Genomic DNA, 7,766 nt, shown 5'->3' on the forward strand with positions numbered 1-7,766 from the left:
GTGTGTCATTGCATCTTAAAATAAATTAATCTTGAATTTCTCTTTACTCAAGTTTCATTGGACATGATTTTGCAGGCACCCTCGGATTCTCTCTCTCTCTCTCTCTCTCTCTCTCTCTCTCTCTCTCTCTCTCTCTTTTAGATACCTTATTCTACGCCGAATCTTGCATTTTTTGTCCCTTGGATCGCGGGCGGGGACAGTCCTCGAAGTACTCCAGTCTCTGCCGTGAAAAAATACTAACTTCGTACCATTACAATATTAGCATTTGCAGTTAGTGTGCCAGGCCCCTAGGTGGTGGTTTGGGCCCAAGGTGGCGACCTAATGTGGCCTAATGTCTCCCGCACACCCGCCGCCAGCCTCGTAAAGAACCCACCTGATGACCACAATTAGACACTCAGTACCTGGGGAGCCGCGGCCGCCGTTACCTCTGTGACTCCTAGGGGCGGCGACCGTACGTGCTCCCGGGTCATACTAAAGTCACACGCCACCACCTTCACCTCTCTCTCTCTCAGCTATATATTACTTTCTTTCTGTTTTACCTTTTCTCTCGCCTCTCGTGCGGTATCTTGCTTGTTGCTTGTCTCCCTCACTGATCTCTTTCTCTCTTTCTCTTTAACTGTGCTCTCTTTTAGATGTAATACCTCTTCCGGGTCTGTCCAAGTCACCCTCTACCACCTTCCTCTCTCCCCCTCTCCCTCGGCTACAGTGCTCCGTTTTACCTGGGTGCTATCTCTCTCTCTCTCTCTCTCTCTCTCTCTCTCAAGTCATTCAAAGGTAGCAAGAATTAAGTAAAACAGGTCATCGGACTGAAATTCTCTCTCTCTCTCTCTCTCTCTCTCTCTCTCTCTCTCTCTCTCTCTCTCTCTCTCACTGCTCGATCTCTGTCTTCCACAACCCCCGTGCCGGATAATTGCAGTCATTACTGCTAAGTGCTCACGAACGCAATACCCAGCCTCGCTTCTCTCCGTCACTTCCTCACGAACCGGCACTTAGTCGCTTCCCCTTACGTCCGCATCGTCGTAAGATATCGCCAGTATCGGTAAATTCCCAGTACTTTATCGGTAACAGTGGATTCCTTGGAGGGGCCCAGTCCGTCAGTCACTCCTTAAAGTTTTTCGGATGCTAGGTATCTTTTCGATGGACTCTAGGGAAGCCCCATATTACAACAGTGATGGTAATGGGGGTTCCAGTGATGATGATGATGATGATGATGATTTACAGATGCACGAAGGTGACGATGATGATTATGCTTTACAAACTGATGATGATGATGATAGTGATGGTGGTGATGATAATGATGATGATGATAATGATGATGATGATGATGATGATGATTTACAGGTAGATGAAGGTGACGATGATGATTATGCTTTACAAACATGACGATGATGATGATGATGATGATGACGATGATGATAATGACGATGATGATGATGATGATGATAATGAGGGTGATGATGATGATGATGATGTATTGCAATGGTGTGAAGATTATGTCTCAGATGGAAGTGCCGAGAACGATGGCTGATAAGGATAATGACGATAACGGAGGGCGAAATCTTAACACATTGTATGCAGTGGCTTATTTTTTCTGTTTTGTTCTAGCTGTCACCAAACGATTTTATTCAGCTTAGAAAGGATCGTTATTAGTAAAAGGATGAGGGAACGTATCTCTCTCTCTCTCTCTCTCTCTCTAAGTCATTCAAAGTAGCAAGAATGAAGTAAAACAGGTCATCGGACTGAAAGGGTTATACACAGTTGCTCATCCTCGCCTCTGCATCCATCAGTCATCAGAGAGACACGCATTTTTTTTCTTTTTTCTTTTTCTTTTTTTCTTTTTTTTTACGGTCTGGGTAGTCATCTTAACCCTTCAGCTTCCGCACCCGCCATCATTATTCTCAGTTTAGCTTAATCATTAATATCACAACCGGTTTTATTCTCAACTTTTGGCAGCATTTTTTTTTTCGTCCCTCTCGCTCGCATTCACATCTACTACGTCCTCCTGTCTCACCTCCCCCTTCTTCCCTCTCACTCCTTTCCTTCTCCTCCCCTTTTCTTCCTCCTTCTTCTCTCTTTCCTTCTTCCTCTCTCCCTTCCTCTCTTCTCCTCTTCCTCTGCTTCCTCCGTCTTTCCTCTCACACCTATTCTCTCATTCCTCCCTTTTTTTCCTCCGTCACCCGTCCCTCTCCTACCTCTTCCTTCCCCTTCCCCTTCCTTCCCCTCCCCTCCTTCCTTCCCCTCCTCTCCTTCCTTCCACTTCATCTTCATCCCTGCCCTCTTCCCCAACCTTCCTCTCCCCTACCCTCCGTTCTCTCTCCCTACCCATTTCCTCCTCCATCTTCTCACCCTCCTCAAGTGTAGCTCGAGGGGATGAGTATTATTGTATAATTATTAGACGCTTGGTTCGGATCCACAAGCATCTTACAATGAGCTCCTTATCATGACTCAGGTTTTTATATGCAGGAAGACGAAACTGTAGCTGTAGTTGTAGTAGTAGTAGTAGTAGTAGTAGCAGTAGTAGTTTCAACCCAAGGCTCATCTGAACGTGTACCCCGTGGACTGCAGGCTGAAACTGTCCTTCCTTCACAGTCCACAATCCTCCTTTTGGGGAATAGGGAGGATATTTAAGGATTTTTACATAGCCAGACAGATCCACCGCCTGGCTGTCAGTGCCACCACGTGAAGGCGTCCCTCTCAACACCAGGAAGAACAAGACATGTAGGAAGCTTCCGTGCTCTCCTTCCCTCCTTAGCACCTCTTCCTTAGTGATTTATTTTTGGATGTGGGTGGTTATCGTGCTTTTGTGCGATATTTATGCAGTGTGGCGATATTGGAAGGACTTATGCAGCACACAGAAAGAGAGTAATGTGTGATAAGATAAATTGCTTAGGAAAAGGTGTCAGGTCAATGTGGTAAAATGCCATGTCCGTGCTGAAGGGGGTAACTGTAGTGGGAGATGACGGGGATAATGACCGCCGGGGCAATAGTGGGTCCTGGTGATGCGGGGTGGGAGGCGGGAGAGGAGGAGGGCGAAGAAGAAGAAGAGAGGAAAGGAAGATGAGAACAATAGGAGTAGTAGTGGCAGTAGTAGTAGTAGTAGTAATAGTAGTTGTAATACTAGTAGGAGATGTAATATTAGTAGGAGGAGCAGGAGGAAGAGGAGAAGGAGAGTAGTAGTAGTAGCAACAGAAGTAGTAATAGTAGGAGGAGGAAGAGGAGGAGGAGGAGGAGGAGGAGGAGAGTAGTAGTAGTAGGAGGAGGAGGAGGAAGAGGAGGAGGAGGAGGAAGGAAATATAATTCTTGGAAGGAAAAGAAAACGAAAAAATAAAGAAATATGAGGAAATACGAAGAGGAGAAGGAAGAATAATGAAATATAATAGGCTGTATTAATCCACAGCCAGAACAAGAAGCAGGAGTTGAATGGAGAACAGAAAAATAAAACAGGAAGGAGAGACAAAAATAAAAAGACAATAAACAATAGTAGTGAAAATTAAGAAGAAATGAACAATAGTATTAGTAAGAGAATGCTACGTGAAAGGTACTGTAATTAGTAGGAGGAAGAGTTGGAAAAGATTTGATGATGATGATGATGATGAGGAGGAGGAGGAGGAGGTGGAGGTGGAGGATGATGAAAAACAGAAGTGATCGAGGATATACCAATGAATTTTCAAAGCAAAACAAGCTAGAGAGACACAGACAGACAGCAAGACAGAAACAGAGAAACGGAAAGAGACACAGAAAGAGGGAGACCAAGACACACACACACACACACACACACACACACACACACACACACACACACACACACACACACTAACATCCAGACAGACAGACAGACAGACAGAGGCATGAAAAGAGAGGCAGAGAGCGAGAGAGACTGGAGAGCAAGAAAAGAGGCAAAAAGTGTGTGGTAAGAGTGTGTTGTGGTGAGCGCTATAAAGATTGGTATGTGGTGCTGACAATGGCTGGGGTTGTGCTAAAACACGTACCACTGCAGTATAAGCCTTCACTCCATCAACATACCTGTATTTATGGAGAGACAGTGAGATGCGTGCGTTATGGGCGGCAGTCAGTACCATTTTCGTTGTTAGAGATAATGAAGAAGAAGAGGAGAACGAGGAGGAGAAGGAGAACAAGAAGCAGGATGATGATGATGAGGAGGAGGAAGTGTGAAGGGGCTTAAAATGGAATCCAGGAACAAACAGGAGACATTGCACCAGTTAAAAAGGTTTCTAAGACAATTCTGTTTAATCCTCAGACGATAACATGAATACATAAAACACATCAACTTAGTGAAAAGACTTAAAATATCTGCCAGCGTGGGATCCAGAAGCATAAAGGAGAATTTGTACCAATTAAAGGACGCCTTAGATAGGGTCACTTCCCGCTGCGCCTGTGAGTTGAGGGTATCATTGTTCGGTGATGACTTGTGTTAGTACCCCAGAGTCCCCCGTGATGAGGCTATGATTCGATTTCTTGATAGATTGATACCATAACCCGCAGCCAAACAGTTTAAGTTGATTTATCTGGCCAATTAGGGGCCTGGATATAAGCAGGAGGGCTTTGTAGTTTGCCTCGGCTCGCCCTAACCCTCTCCTGCTTCTTATATTCTTTCTCTTCCATCTCCTTCTCTTTCTCTTCTGCTTACTCCTTCATGCCTCCTCCTGTTTCTTAACTTCCTCTTCTTCCACTTGCTCCTGCTCTCCTCCTCCTCCTCCTCCTCCCCCTACTCCTTCTTTCTTCATTATTATTGTAAGTTAATGTAGCACCTCGTCTTGCACCTCCTCGTTTAACTTCATACATTTTTATATAGACGTGTGTTAATTAGCTCTAGATATTATATTGCATCACAGTCCTAACTCTTCCTTACATATTCTTTCACTACTTCTCAACTCAACACCACGCTTCCCATCCCAACACCTCACCCCACCTCAGGTCATCGCACCCCTTCCCACACCACCTCGCCACCTCACACCACCTTACACCACATCCCCACCACCTCAAACCCCACCTCACCCAACCACACCCAACCTAAATGTTTATTCACTTGTCACCACCACACCCTACCAGCTCTTTACACCCACTTTTTACACCTCACCTCACCCCACCAAACCTCCCTTCTTCACCTGATAATTCACCACATCCCCCCACTACACCCCACCACACACCATTACACCGCACCCCACCTCACACCATCTCACCCCACCACACCACCTACCACATCCCAACACCCCACCACGCCCCACCTCACCTCTCCTCACCCCCACCCTTCACCCCTACACATCCCGGGGCCATCACCTCACCTCAGGGTTGGCGTAATGAGGGTGCCACACCGCAAAGTGATTCACATTTATCGTTATGGACGCGTACATTTACCCCTTCATTCCGAGGACGTCTTATACAGTTCTTGCTAGCTTCAGAGGGTTTTTTCCAGCTGAGAGAGAGAGAGAGAGGGAGAGAGAGTTATATATAGTCTTCATTAGTATCTTCAATATAAGAACCCTATCGTAACGTAAATGAAAGCCTGGAATTATCAACAAAATAAAAGTCGAATTGATAGAGTTTACCCCCCACCACAAGACTCTCTTCCTGGGATAAAGTGGCTCTTGATGATGATGATGATGATGATGATCGTGATGATGAGAAGGATGATGATGTCTGGCAGGAAATTAAGAGAATGGCACACACACACACACACACACACACACACACACACACACACACACACACACACACACACACACACACACACACACACACACACACACACACACACACACACACACACACACACACACACAACCTACTCTTTGTGTCTAATCTCACCTGCTCTGTAATTTTGAAACTCAGGTACTTTCTGGCCGTCGTGTTGAACTGACCAACAAGCCTAAGCCAGCCAACCCAGGGCCGTATTCTCGTCGGCATAGGGGGCTTCCAAACACCTCTTCTTGAGCGATTTATTCTGCAAACTATACCCAGATATTCTCTCGTATGTTATTTCGCTTTTATTACGAACAGGGGTTGCATAAATAAGATTAACGGGATTATTAACGAGCTAAAATGCTTCAATAAATCGCCAAGGTACGGGTGCTAGGGAGCCTCCTTAACCAGTGAGGATATGAGCCTTACTTAGGTATGAACTTAATTTCTTTTTCGTTTAATGCGCCTCATGAAAGTCGCCTTCTTTGTGTGATTTACGTCTCCACAGTATCAACTCCCAGAAGGAAAATTATAAAGCAGAGTTAATGCACTTTCGCCATGGAACAAGTAGTGTCTAAATCCCTCGCTGTTTTTCACGTGGGAGGGTTGAAGTTGAGGCGAAGTTAATACGATACGTCCTTTTAGTTCACCCCCGAAGTTAGCAAGATATTGAAAAGAAGGTGCCCGAGGGAGTGGCAGCGTCTTGTGATATGCTGTGTCTCAGCCAGAAAAGGATTATGAGCTGGGAAGTATTTATAAGTTTATTGATAAGTGTATTGGAATTTTAAAGTGAATCTTGAGGTGCCATAAGAACTTCCAGGCTCCGCTAAATTAGTGCTTGATGCTATTTAGGTTCTTCAGGATGGTGATGTGTTTTTATAGTGTATTATTGATACCGTTTGAAGATTTTATTCGTGGTGATGATGATGATGATGATGGTGATGATTACTGTTATCATTTGTATCAATATTATTATTATTATTATTATTATTATTATTACTACTACTACTACTACTACTACTACTACTACTACTACTACTACCAATACTGCTACTGCTACTACTACTACTAGTACTACTTAGGAGAGGTTGTGAGGTAGTATTCCGAATTAGAAAGAAAATGCAAAAGTGGGAGAATTATTAAGTAAACCTAACCTAATCTAACCTCTCCTAACATAACCTAAACAAAACAGTCTAGACCAAGTAGATAATTACAAGTGGAAATGGTAGGCTGGAGAGAGACAGGGGAGAGCGTGAATTCTGTTTAGCACGAAATGTCTTAATACTTGGCCAACTTCCTCGCTGCCACCACGCCCACACCTCCTTCATCTCAGGCAAAGGATCCAGCCTCTTATTGGTGGTATTATTCCTCTGGGGGATGTTTTTAGCAGTGCTTTTTTTTAACCGCCCAGAAGGTGTCCTGTGAGAGAGCTAAAACCCTTCTGGACAACGATCTCTCTCTCTCTCTCTCTCTTAAAGGAACGGACTGCTGACCTTAATACCAGAGTCCAATCCACGTCTTGGGCAGGGAATGGTGTGACAATATGAAGTTAGCTAAATCGGTCTTAAATAATCAGCCCTAAGACCCAGCATCATGTCACATCAGTCCTGAATTAAGATAGCCGTAGCATGCTTCAGATTTGACGGCTTCATATTAGCACCCAAGCAGTGACATGTGAGGGTGTGTGGTTCTATTGAAGGTGTGGGGGAGGACAGCTGGGCCTCAAGGGTGAAACGTTCTGATTGTGCCCTGAGGTGGATGCATAAAAAGAAATTATATGAGGCCAAGGGAAAACTCGCCTTCACTATAGGAATCCAACTAACATCAGAGGAGTTTGTGGAGCTGAATGCGAGTTATGAGCATGAGAGAGCAACAGCAATCACCTACAGCCAGCAGGATGCGTCATAATCGTTTGTCTCCCGCAGGTAATTCGTGTTAGTGTGACTCGTGCCTTCCCCCGGCCACCACCACCGCCACTGCCATCACAGGTTTTGCCAGCAGGAGGGAAAAACTGGCAGGGAGGAGCAGCACTTACCAACCAGACAACATACTGCGCGTAGCCAGAA

This window comes from Coenobita brevimanus, chromosome 79, assembly GCF_032717465.1.
Source record: "Coenobita brevimanus isolate Jiangsu-jjx chromosome 79, ASM3271746v2, whole genome shotgun sequence".
Classification (NCBI taxonomy): domain Eukaryota; kingdom Metazoa; phylum Arthropoda; class Malacostraca; order Decapoda; family Coenobitidae; genus Coenobita; species Coenobita brevimanus.